General features: G+C 46.3%; 3 non-coding genes across 3 annotated transcripts; all 3 read right to left on the bottom strand.

Annotated features, from left to right (window-relative positions):
- Positions 1-8,245: 8,245 nt before the first annotated feature.
- Positions 8,246-8,408, bottom strand: LOC135015574 (U1 spliceosomal RNA). The gene has a single exon (XR_010213796.1). It is a non-coding gene; the product is annotated as a U1 spliceosomal RNA (small nuclear RNA).
- A 152-nt stretch (positions 8,409-8,560) lies between these two features.
- Positions 8,561-8,724, bottom strand: LOC135015539 (U1 spliceosomal RNA). Its single transcript, XR_010213766.1, has one exon. It is a non-coding gene; the product is annotated as a U1 spliceosomal RNA (small nuclear RNA).
- A 670-nt stretch (positions 8,725-9,394) lies between these two features.
- LOC135015557 (U1 spliceosomal RNA) lies at positions 9,395-9,557 on the bottom strand. Its single transcript, XR_010213784.1, has one exon. It is a non-coding gene; the product is annotated as a U1 spliceosomal RNA (small nuclear RNA).
- Positions 9,558-13,364: the final 3,807 nt, after the last annotated feature.

Genomic DNA, 13,364 nt, shown 5'->3' with positions numbered 1-13,364 from the left:
GCAGAAAATGCGAATGCCTCTGCCTGTCAATCAGTAGAGGGCGCACCTTCGCAGGTATATCGCGATCATGAGCCATGTCTCCCATTTTTGTCATTATAGGTGCTCTGTGAGCTGCTGGCCATGCCCCAGCCCCTCTGTCTCCCGTGAATAGACATTGAGGCTTATTCAGACCAGATCGCTTCAATTTATTTTCACCCAGCGGGCAATCAGGTCTGCACTGCACAAGCGTATGCGCCACAATGCGTAAGTGCGACGGTCCGGAGATCACAAGAAGATTGACAAGAAGAGGGTGTTTGTGTGGGTTGCAACTGAATGTTTCTAGGGAGTGTCCGGAAAAACACTGGAGGGAACCGGCGTTTTGTGGGAGGATTTGTGACGTCACCTCAATGGCTGAGTAAGTGCTGAGCTGTGCAGCTCTTGTGCACATGTGATCACACACCTGCACAGCAAATTTTCCCTTCCGCTGTAGGCGGCAACTACCTGATTACAGGGATGCAAAAAACACACCCTAGCGATCAGGTCTGAATTACCCACAATGTGCATATTTGCAGAGCAACAAGCTACAGGGAGCCTTCCACCCCCCCCCCCTTCCCCATGACTATGGGACACTGCGGCCCCCACAGGGGGGGGGTTGTTTGGGTTAGCTGGACATTCCCAAAAAAAGTGACTGTCCTGCAAAAATTGGTATAGTTGGGAAGTATGTTCAAATACATTTATTGTTTTGCATGCAGGGTAAATACTGGCTTCTTTGACATTTAGCCACAAATGCTGCACAGCTGAATTACAGTATTACACTGCAATTAACAGTTATGCTAGGACATTCCCCCTCCCAAATCTACCTCTCTCTGCATGTTACATCTGTCCCACAGTGGCGTGCGGTGAGGTCAGTGGCTAGTGAGGCACTACAGCCATAATTTCCGCCGAATCCTGCCGATGACCCTTAGCCAATGCCCGCTACTGCCTCTGAGCCGATACCCGCTGCCACCGCCAATGGCTTACAAACTCTCCCACAATCAACTGACCCAGCCCTCCACCACTAATTTCTATCTCAGTCCGATGCCGCCAATGCCCGCTGCCTGCCTGCTCATTGTTCTTGTTATATATTATACATTTTTAAAGAAAAAAAAATGAGTGTTTGGGACTGGGAAGGGTGAGGGAGGAGGACATGAATGCAATTTTGTTGTCCAGGGCTTCCATTAACTTAAAGGAGAAGGGTCTGAATGGGTTAAAAAAAAATGCGTGAGGTCCCCCCTCCTTAGTATAACCAGCCTCGGGCTCTTTGAGCTGGTCCTGGTTATTTAAATACTGGGGGAAAAATTGGACAGGGGTTCCCCGTATTTAGACAACCAGCACCGGGCTCTTAGAACGGTCCAGGTTCCAAAAATACGTGGGACAAAAGATGTAGGGGTCCCCCATATTTTTAAAACCAGCACCGGGCTCCACTAGCCAGAGAGATAATGCCACAGACGGGGGACACTTTTATGTAGGTCCCTGCGGCCCTGGCATTACCCCTCCAACTAGTCACCCCTGGCCGGGGTTCCCTGGAGGAGTGGGGACCCCTTAAATCAAGAGGTTCCTCCCCTCGAGGCACCCAAGGGCCAGAGGTGAAGCCCGAGGCTGTCCCCAGCACCCCTGGGTGGTGGGTGCCGGGCTGATAGCCATGTGTGTAAAAAAAGAATATTGTTTTTTTTGTTGTGGAACTACAAGGCCCAGCAAGCCTCCCCCGCTTGCTGGTACTTGGAGAACCTCAAGTACCAGCAGGCGGGGAAATAACGGGCTTGCTGGTACCTGTAGTTCTACAACAACAAAAAATACCCAAATAAAAAACACAAACACACACAGCGTGACAGTAAAATTATTGAGACAGGCTGTAGCATGTGGGTGCATGTAACCCTATAAAAGTGATGGATTGGGTGACTATTACAATACCCACTGTTGCTGTCTGAAAAATTATGGATTTATAGATTGCTCTGCCGAGACATGTTTTTTTCTAAAATGCACCACAGGTATGGATGGATAGTATACTTGACGACACAGAGGTAGGTAGAGCAGTGGCCTACTGTACCGTACTGCTATATATTATATTATTTATTATTATTATTATTATCCTTTATTTATATGGCGCCACAAGGGTTCCGCAGTGCCCAATTACAGAGTACATAAACAAATAATCAAACAGGAAAACAGCAATTTACAGTTGACGACAATATAGGACAAGTACAGGGTAAATAAACATAGCTACATCAGCAGATGACACTGGAATAAGTATCAGGTGGCAGAAGACTGCTGGATTTGGTGCAGCTGAAGATTATTAAAGTAAGAAAAGAGTAAGCACATGAGGGAAGAGGGCCCTGCTCGTGAGAGCTTACATTCTAAAAGGGAGGGGTAGACAGACAGGGGTGAGACAGATGGGGTACATAGAGAGCGTGGAACAGAGGTTTAGGATGAGATTTGGCTGGGTTTGGTGAAGAAGTGGGTCTTGAGAGCCCGTTTGAAGTTTTGTAGAGAGGTGGAGAGTCTGAGGGGGAGAGATAGGGAATTCCAGAGAAGTGGTGCAGCACGTGAAAAATCTTGGAGGTAGGAGTGGGAGGAAGTAATCCGTAGGCAGGAGTCGGTGTGCATTAGCAGAGCGAAGAGGACGGGTGGGAGTGTAAAGCGAGATAAGATCAGAGATGTAGATGGGAGAGGAGTGTGTGAGGGCTTTGTAAGCAAGTGTGAGAAGCTTGAAATGGATTCTGAAAGGGAAGGGGAGCCAGTGAAGAACTAGTAAGAGAGGAGAGGTGGACGTAGTGCGTTTGGTGAGGAAAATGAGCCGGGAAGCAGCATTGAGGATAGATTGGAGTGGAGAGAGGTATTTGTCAGGAATGCCAGTCAGGAAGAGATTACAGCAGTCCAGTCTGGAGATGACCAGTGAGTGGATAAGAGTCTTAGTAGCATCCTGGGTCAGAAAGGGTCTGATCCTGGAAATATTTTTTAGATGAAAACGGCAGGTTTGTGAGAGGTGCTGAATGTGTTGTTTGAAGGAGAGGGAGGAGTCAAGGATTACTCCAAGACAGCGCACTTGGGGGGTAGAGGAGATAGTAGTGCCATCAATAGATAATGAGATTGTAGGAGGTGAGGTTATGCGGGAGGGAGGGAAGATGATCAGCTCGGTCTTAGACATGTTAAGTTTAAGAAAGAGCTGGGACACCCAGGAAGAGATAGCAGAGAGACAGTTGGAGATACGAGTGAGGAGAGTAGGGGAGAGGTCTGGAGAGGAAAGATAGATTTGAGAGTCATCAGCATAGAGATGATATTGGAAACCAAAAGAACTAATGAGCTTACCTAGTGAGGACGTATAGAGAGAGAAGAGGACCAAGGACAGAACCTTGGGGTACCCCTACAGTTAGTGGAAGTGAGGGGGAGGTGGAGTCATGAGAGGAGACAGAGAATGAACGGTCAGAAAGGTAGGACGACAACCAAGAGAGGGCTGTGTTACGCAGACCAATGGAGTGAAGGATTTGCAGTAGGAGAGGATGGTCCACAGTGTCAAAAGCAGCAGAGAGATCAAGTAGAATAAGTAGAGAGTAGTGTCCCTTAGATTTAGCAGCATGGAGGTCATTGCATACTTTTGTAAGGGCAGTTTCAGTGGAGTGGAGAGGACGGAAGCCAGACTGGAATGGGTCAAGCAGTGAGTGTGAGGAAAGAAAGGAAGTAAGGCGGTTGTAGACAATACGCTCAAGGAGTTTGGAGGCAAAAGGGAGGAGAGAGATGGGTCGGTAGTTGGAGAGAGTGTTTGGATCAAGGGTAGGTTTTTTAAGAATAGGAGAGATGAGAGCGTGCTTGAAGGCAGAGGGGACAGTGCCTGATGAGAGGGAGAGATTGAGAAGGTGGGAAAGATGGGAAAAAGCAGAAGAAGAGAGGTGGCAAAGGAGGCGGGAGGGGATTGGGTCAAGTGGGGAGGTGGTGAGGGGACAGGAACGAATGAGGGCCATGACTTCCTCTCCAGATGCATGGGAGAAAGATGACAGAGTTGGTGCGAGGGATGGGGAGGGTTGGTAAGGGTTGGGAGAAGGCTGGTTACTGATAGTCTGGTGTGATGTGATGTCCTGACGTATGGAGTCAATTTTGGATGTGAAGTAAGTGGCAAAGTCAAGAGCAGAGAGTGAGGAAGGGAGACGAGGTGGAGGTGGGCAGAGGAGTGAGTTGAGAGTGGCAAAGAGGCGCCGGGGGTTGGAAGACTGGGAGGAGATGAGGTTCTTGAAGTATGACTGTTTAGCAAGAGAAAGGGCAGCACTGAAGGATGAGAGCATAAGTTTGAAATGGAGGAAGTCTGCCTTAGAGCGTGATTTCCTCCAGTGTCGCTCAGCCGTACGTGAGCATTTTTGCAGATATCTGGTGCATTTGGTGTGCCAGGGTTGAGGTGTTAATTTGTGAGGGTGAATAGTGGTTGGTGGAGCAACAGAGTCAAGAGCAGAAGTAAGGGAAGCATTGTATGTGGAAGTGGCTTGTTCAGGGCATGAGAGAGAGAGAATAGGAGAGAGAAGTGAGTCAAACAGGGAGGAAAGGAATGTGGTGTCAATAGCTTCAATGTTACGCTTAGTGATGGTAGCCTTAGGAGGTAGAGATGGGGAAGTCGAGAGAGATAGGTTGAAGGAGAGCAGGTGGTGGTCAGAGAGGGGAAATGGGGAGTTGGAAAAATCAGAAATATCACAGCGGTGAGTGAAGACCAGATCCAGTGAGCTCCCATTCACATGGGAGGGTGAGGAGGTCCACTGGGAGAGACCAAGTGAAGAGGTGAGGTTAAGGAGTTTAGAGGCAGGGGATTGTGTGGGGATTTCAATAGGGATGTTAAAATCGCCTAGGATAATGGTGGGAATGTCAGAAGAGAGGAAGTGAGGAAGCCAGGAAGCAAAGTTGTCGATTAATTTGGAAGCAGTGCCAGGGGGGCGGTAAATGACAGCTACTCTAAGATGGACTGGTTGGAAGAGGCATATGGCGTGGACCTCAAATGTAAAGAATATAAGGGATGGTTCTGGTGGTATGAGTTGGTAGGAGTAACTAGAAGGTAAAAGGACCCCAACACCACCCCCATGGCGACCCCCAGGTCGGGGTGTGTGTGTGAATGTAAGGCCCCCAGCAGAGAGAGCAGCAGCAGAAGTAGTGTCAGAGGGCGTAATCCAAGTTTCAGTAATGGCTAGTAGGTGTAGGGAGTTGGAAATGAAAAGGTCATGAGTGGGGACCAGTTTGTTATAAACAGATCTGGCATTCCAGAGGGCACAGGATAGGGGATATGAGTTTGTGGGAGAGATGTGAATTAGATTTTCAGGGTTGCTGTAGCGATGAGGTGGGATTAACTTTGAGGGCAGGGATGATGAGAGAGTAGTGATGGTACGGGTGCCTGAGCTAGGAGGGGAAACTGCAGGAGGTGGGCAGGGAGGGAGGTCAGTGTGATGTGGATGGGGGTGTGGGGAGGTGACAGGGAAGGGAGAGAGGGAGCAGGGCTGAGTTGTGGGGTAGCAGGACCATGGGGCAGAGGTGAATGAAAGTGGGGTAACAGGAAAGGTGGGGGAAGGAAACAGAGGGATGGAGGGGAGACAGAGGAGGGGAGAGAGGAGGAGGTGGAGGAGACTAGGGGGGAAGGCTAAAGATACATTATTAGGTAGACACTGAGTGATGTGGGGAGTATAAGAAAACCTTGACATAGTGTTAAGTAGGTAAATAGGTTGAGGGAAAGTGGAAGTAGGAGAGGAGACTGTAAGGCAATCCGAGCAGAAGAATTGCAGAAATGCAGGTGAGAAAAGCAGTGTAGGCTCAAGGGGTGTAGATTTAGTATGAAATGAGTCAAAATCGTAGATAAAGTGGGTGCAGAAATGTATTTGGAGTGTAAGAAATGAAAGGATTGTGAGAGGTTTAAGAAGCAATGGTAATTATGTTAGATGTTTTAAGTGTTTGCAGGTAAAATTGCATTGGTGCAGCTGTGCTTAAAAAACAAAATTACAATAATACAGATACAGGCATTTGTAGGTGAAATGGATGGTTTATGAAATGTCCAAGTAAGGTAGTTCTGTGCTATGTAATCAGATGCAACAATCAGGAGGTGAGTGATCTGAGGAGTAAGTGACTCACATTTGTTATTAGTTCTTCAGTTTTCTTTGTTTTGTTAGATTGGTGTGCTTCTGTTTTCCTTTTTTTTCACTTCGATTGAACGCTGATTGAACACTGCTGTTATGTGTCAATTTTATCACGCTTTGATAAAAATGCACGCTTAGATCAATAAATGCACAGCCAAATGGCTTTGCACAGCCTACACCATTGGACTTAAGTCGAAGACTATTACAAGTGAAACCAATAATTGAAATCTGTAACCACACCCCACCCCCTCAAATGCCAGGCAATAAATTACCTTAAAAACAACAACCAGGCATTCCACAAAGATTAAACTGGGTCTATATCATTCAAAACTTTAAAAAAGTACTTCAAAATCACATACTATGCAATAATGTTTCAATTTGCATTACCCAGCAGAATTAGCTTTGCATATATAGATATAGTGCAGCAGAATATATTGGTGGTTGTAGTCAATTGTAATTACCTGTAGGTGACAAGAAGAGAAGAAACGTCAATTCACAATCGATATCAGCTGAAGATAAATTAATGCTGATTGAACACTGCTGTTATGTGTCAATTTTATCACGCTTTGATAAAAATGCATGCTTAGATCAATAAATGCACAGCCAAACGGCTTTGCACAGCCTACACCATTGGACTTAAGTAGAAGACTATACCAAGTGAAACCAATAATTGAAATCTGTAACCACACCCCACCCCCTCAAATGCCAGGCAATAAATTACCTTAAAAACAACAACCAGGCATTCCACAAAGATTAAACTGGGTCTGTATCATTCAAAACTTTAAAAAAGTACTTCAAAATCACATACTATGCAATAATGTTTCAATTTGCATTACCCAGCAGAATTAGCTTTGCATATATAGATATAGTGCAGCAGAATATATTGGTGGTTGTAGTCAATTGTAATTACCTGTAGGTGACAAGAAGAGAAGAAACGTCAATTCACAATCGATATCAGCTGAAGATAAATTAATGCTGATTGAACACTGCTGTTATGTGTCAATTTTATCACGCTTTGATAAAAATGCACGCTTAGATCAATAAATGCACAGCCAAACGGCTTTGCACAGCCTACACCATTGGACTTAAGTAGAAGACTATTACAAGTGAAACCAATAATTGAAATCTGTAACCACACCCCACCCCCTCAAATGCCAGGCAATAAATTACCTTAAAAACAACAACCAGGCATTCCACAAAGATTAAACTGGGTCTATATCATTCAAAACTTTAAAAAAGTACTTCAAAATCACATACTATGCAATAATGTTTCAATTTGCATAACCCAGCAGAATTAGCTTTGCATATATAGATATAGTGCAGCAGAATATATTGGTGGTTGTAGTCAATTGTAATTACCTGTAGGTGACAAGAAGAGAAGAAACGTCAATTCACAATCAATATCAGCTGAAGATAAATTAACGCTGATTGAACGCTGCTGTTATGTGTCAATTTTATCACGCTTTGATAAAAATGCACGCTTAGATCAATAAATGCACAGCCAACCGGCTTTGCACAGCCTACACCATTGGACTTAAGTAGAAGACTATTACAAGTGAAACCAATAATTGAAATCTGTAACCACACCCCACCCCCTCAAATGCCAGGCAATAAATTACCTTAAAAACAACAACCAGGCATTCCACAAAGATTAAACTGGGTCTATATAATTCAAAACTTTAAAAAAGTACTTCAAAATCACATACTATGCAATAATGTTTCAATTTGCATTACCCAGCAGAATTAGCTTTGCATATATAGATATAGTGCAGCAGAATATATTGGTGGTTGTAGTCAATTGTAATTACTCAGCAGAATTAGCTTTGCATATATAGATATAGTGCAGCAGAATATATTGGTGGTTGTAGTCAATTGTAATTACCCAGCAGAATTAGCTTTGCAAATATAGATATAGTGCAGCAGAATATATTGGTGGTTTTAGTCAGTTGTAATTACCCAGCAGAATTAGCTTTGCATATATATAGTGCAGCAGAATATATTGGTGGTTGTAGTCAAATTAAGCAGACGGGAGAAGTCAGGATAGTGCGCAAGGGCATAGAAGGGAGCGGCTCAAGAAAAGAGAAGTGGAAACAGACAGCAAACTAGGCTGGAGAGAGACCTGAGACAAAGAGATCTGAATTATACGAGAGCCGACCAGGGGAAACACAAATTATGCAGTCAAGTTTCCCACATTTGGAAAAATCACAGGAGCAGCACACCCAGAGTGCAATGAGTGAGCCTTGCCCTGGGAGAAGCACCTTCATGATCATAGTATATCACCTGGCAGGTAAGTAGGAGTTGGGCTAGAGCTGGGGAGGGTCGCTGCTCGGGCACCCCCCTGTCAAGTGAAGGAGATCCAACTGAGGCAGCACAAGGAATCTCTCGAAAGAAGAACAAGGCTAGAGGAAGATCTGAGACAAATAAATCTGACTTTTACCAGAGCTGACCAGAGGAAAGAACAAACACAGTCCCCCACTACCACAAATAATGCAGTCGAGTTTCCCACATTTGGGGAAATCATACGGGTCAGCATACCCAGAATGCAATGAATGAACCTCACCCTGGGAGAACAATCTTCATGACCATGGTATCTCCTATGCAAAATAAGTATGATTTGGGATAGGGCTGGGGAGGGCCGCTGCTCAGGCACATCTCTGTCAAGTAAAGGAGATTCAACTGAGGCAGCACAAGGGAACTCTCATCTGGGGACAACAACTGCAGGGAGAACACATATTTTCAGATGAACATGGGAGGGCAGAAGGCTACCTAATACTGAAGCACCCCCAAACAACAAACCAAATGCAACAACTAGTGCAAGCATTCCTGGGGGAAGGCCTGCAGCAGATGGATTTGCATATGGTGATGTCATCCAAGCAGTGGGTCAAAGTTGGCTTCAACCCTCGTCTGCATATGAAAAGAGAAAAGGGGCGTGCAGGGCATGGCAGCATTTTTCGGCGCTTGGATGACCCCTAGTTCGCATTAAACACCTCCACCCTCCTTCGGTGTGGGGCTCATGTTGGCTATGCCCCAGCCCCGAAGCATTCAAGCTGATTTCTTGCAGCAGCTGGGCACTGTAACAGCTCCAGAGCTGCTCTGTAAGGCAAATAAAAGGGTGTGGGACCTGCAGCACTACCTGTAGTTTGCATTGTGCGTTGGAAGGCACAAAGTAAGCAGACGGGAGAAGTCAGGATAGTGCGCAAGGGCATAGAAGGGAGCAGCTCAAGAAAAGAGATGTGGAAACAGACAGCAAACTAGGCTGGAGAGAGACCTGAGACAAAGAGATCTGAATTATACGAGAGCCGACCAGGGGAAACACAAATTATGCAGTCAAGTTTCCCACATTTGGGGAAATCGCAGGAGCAGCACACCCAGAGTGCAATGGGTGAGCCTTGCCCTGGGAGAAGCACCTTCATGATCATAGTATCTCACCTGGCAGGTTAGTAGGAGTTGGGCTAGAGCTGGGGAGGGTCGCTGCTCGGGCACCCCCCTGTCAAGTGAAGGAGATCCAACTGAGGCAGCACAAGGGAACTCTCGAAATAAGAACAAGGCTAGAGGAAGATCTGAGACAAAGAAATCTGACTTTTACCAGAGCTGACATCACATCACACCAGACTATCAGTAACCAGCCTTCTCCCATCCCTTACCAACCCTCCCCATCCCTCGCACCAACTCTGTCATCTTTCTCCCATGCATCTGGAGAGGAAGTCATGGCCCTCATTCGTTCCTGTCCCCTCACCACCTCCCCACTTGACCCTATCCCCTCCCGCCTCCTCTGCCACATCTCTTCTTCTGCTTGTTCCCATCTTTCCCACCTTCTCAATCTCTCCCTCTCATCAGGCACTGTCCCCTCTGCCTTCAACCACGCTCTCATCTCTCCTATTCTTAAAAAACCTACCCTTGATCCAAACACTCTCTCCAACTACCGACCCATCTCTCTTCTCCCTTTTGCCTCCAAACTCCTTGAGCGTATTGTCTACAACCGCCTTACTTCCTTTCTTTCCTCACACTCACTGCTTGACCCATTCCAGTCTGGCTTCCGTCCTCTCCACTCCACTGAAACTGCCCTTACAAAAGTATGCAATGACCTCCATGCTGCTAAATCTAAGGGACACTACTCTCTACTTATTCTACTTGATCTCTCTGCTGCTTTTGACACTGTGGACCATCCTCTCCTACTGCAAATCCTTCACTCCATTGGTCTGCGTAACACTGCCCTCTCTTTGTTGTCGTCCTACCTTTCTGACCGTTCATTCTCTGTCTCCTCTCATGACTCCACCTCCCCCTCACTTCCACTAACTGTAGGGGTACCCCAAGGTTCTGTCCTTGGTCCTCTTCTCTCTCTATACGTCCTCACTAGGTAAGCTCATTAGTTCTTTTGGTTTCCAATATCATCTCTATGCTGATGACACTCAAATCTATCTTTCCTCTCCAGACCTCTCCCCTACTCTCCTCACTCGTATCTCCAACTGTCTCTCTGCTATCTCTTCCTGGATGTCCCAGCGCTTTCTTAAACTTAACATGTCTAAGACCGAGCTGATCATCTTCCCTCCCTCCCGCATAACCTCACCTCCTACAATCTCATTATCTATTGATGGCACTACTATCTCCTCTACCCCCCAAGTGCGCTGTCTTGGAGTAATCCTTGACTCCTCCCTCTCCTTCAAACCACACATTCAGCACCTCTTACAAACCTGCCGTTTTCATCTAAAAAATATTTCCAGGATCAGACCCTTTCTGACCCAGGATGCTACTAAGACTCTTATCCACTCACTGGTCATCTCCAGACTGGACTACTGTAATCTCCTCCTGACTGGCATTCCTGACAAATACCTCTCTCCACTCCAATCTATCGTCAATGCTGCTGCCCGGCTCATTTTCCTCACCAAATGCACTACGTCCACCTCTCCTCTCTTACTAGTCCTTCCCTGGCTCCCCTTCCCTTTCAGAATCCATTTCAAGCTTCTCACACTTGCTTACAAAGCCCTTAACCACTCCTCTCCCATCTACATCTCTGATCTTATCTCGCTTTACACTCCCACCCGTCCTCTTCGCTCTGCTAATGCACGCCGACTCTCCTGCCTACGGATTACTTCCTCCCACTCCTACCTCCAAGATTTTTCACGTGCTGCACCACTTCTCTGGAATTCCCTACCTCTCCCCCTCAGACTCTCCACCTCTCTACAAAACTTCAAATGGGCTCTCAAGACCCACTTCTTCACCAAACCCAGCCAAATCTCATCCTAAACCTCTGTTCCACGCTCTCTATGTACCCCATCTGTCTCACCCCTGTCTGTCTACCCCTCCCCTTTAGAATGTAAGCTCTCACGAGCAGGGCCCTCTTCCCTCATGTGCTTACTCTTTTCTTACTTTAATAATCTTCAGCTGCACCAAATCCAGCAGTCTTCTGCCACCTGATACTTATTCCAGTGTCATCTGCTGATGTAGCTATGTTTATTTACCCTGTACTTGTCCTATATTGTCATCAACTGTAAGTTGCTGTTTTCCTGTTTGATTATTTGTTTATGTACTCTGTAATTGGGTGCTGCGGAACCCTTGTGGCGCCATATAAATAAAGGATAATAATAATAATAATAATAATAATAAATAATATAATATATAGCAGTACGGTACAGTAGGCCACTGCTCTACCTACCTCTGTGTCGTCAAGTATACTTTCCATCCATACCTGTGGTGCATTTTAGAAAAAAAACATATCTCGGCAGAGCAATCTATAAATCCATCATTTTTCAGACAGCAACAGTGGGTATTGTAATAGTCACCCAATCCATCACTTTTATAGGGTTACATGCATCCACATGCTACAGCCTGTCTCAATAATTTTACTGTCACGGTGTGTGTGTTTGTGTTTTTATTTGGGTATTTTTTTGTTGTTGTAGAACTACAGGTACCAGCGAGCCCGTTATTTCCCCGCCTGCTGGTACTTGAGGTTCTCCAAGTACCAGCAAGTGGGGGAGGCTTGCTGGGCCTTGTACTTCCACAACAAAAAAACAATATTCTTTTTTTACACTTATGGCTATCAGCCCGGCACCCACCACCCAGGGGTGCTGGGACAGCCTCGGGCTTCACCCCTGGCCCTTGGGTGCCTCGAGGGGAGGAACCTCTTGATTTAAGGGGTCCCCACTCCTCCAGGGAACCCCGGCCAGGGGTGACTAGTTGGAGGGGTAATGCCAGGGCCGCAGGGACCTACATAAAAGTGTCCCCCGGCTGTGGCATTATCTCTCTGGCTAGTGGAGCCCGGTGCTGGTTTTAAAAATATGGGGGACCCCTATATCTTTTGTCCCACGTATTTTTGGAACCAGGACCCGTCTAAGAGCCCGGTGCTGGTTGTCTAAATACGGTGAACCTCTGTCCATTTTTTCCCCCAGTATTTAAATAACCAGGACCGGCTCAAAGAGGCTGGTTATACTAAGGAGGGGGGACCTCACACATTTTTTTTTAACCCATTCAGACCCTTCTCCTTTAAGTTAATGGAAGCCCTGGACAACAAAATTGCATTCATGTCCTCCTCCCTCACCCTTCCCAGTCCCAAACACTCATTTTTTTTTTCTTTAAAAATTTATAATATATCACAAGAACAATGAGCAGGGCATTGGCGGCATCGGACTGAGATAGAAATTAGTGGTGGAGGGCTGGGTCAGTTGATTGTGGGAGAGTTTGTAAGCCATTGGCGGTGGCAGTGGGTATCGGCTCAGAGGCAGTAGCGGGCATTGGCTAAGGGTCATCGGCAGGATTCAGCGGACATTATGGCTGTAGTGCCTCACTAGCCACTGACCTCACCGCACGCCACTGTGGGACAGATGTAACATGCAGAGAGAGGTAGATTTTGGGAGAAGGAATGTCCTAGCATAACTGTTAATTGCAGTGTAATACTGTAATTCAACTGTGCAGCATTTGTGGCTAAATGTCAAAGAAGCCAGTATTTACCCTGCATGCAAAACAATAAATGTATTAGCACATACCTCCCAACTAACCCAATTTTTGCAGGACAGTCACTTTTTTGGGGAATGTCCAGCTAACCCAAACGGTGTCCCATAGTCATGGGGAAGGGGGGGGGGGGGTGGAAGGCTCCCTGTAGCTTGTTGCTCTGCAAATATGCACATTGTGGGTAATTCAGACCAGATCGCTAGGGTGTGATTTTTGCATCCCTGTGCTCAGGTAGTTGACGCCTACAGCGGAAGGGAAAATTTGCTGTGCAGGTGTGTGATCACATGTGCACAAGAGCTGCACAGC

Source organism: Pseudophryne corroboree, unplaced genomic scaffold (genome assembly GCF_028390025.1).
Source record: "Pseudophryne corroboree isolate aPseCor3 unplaced genomic scaffold, aPseCor3.hap2 scaffold_296, whole genome shotgun sequence".
In the NCBI taxonomy this organism is placed as follows: domain Eukaryota; kingdom Metazoa; phylum Chordata; class Amphibia; order Anura; family Myobatrachidae; genus Pseudophryne; species Pseudophryne corroboree.
The sequence above is the reverse complement of the archived record's forward strand: the minus strand, read 5'-3'. Positions and strand labels throughout refer to the sequence as shown.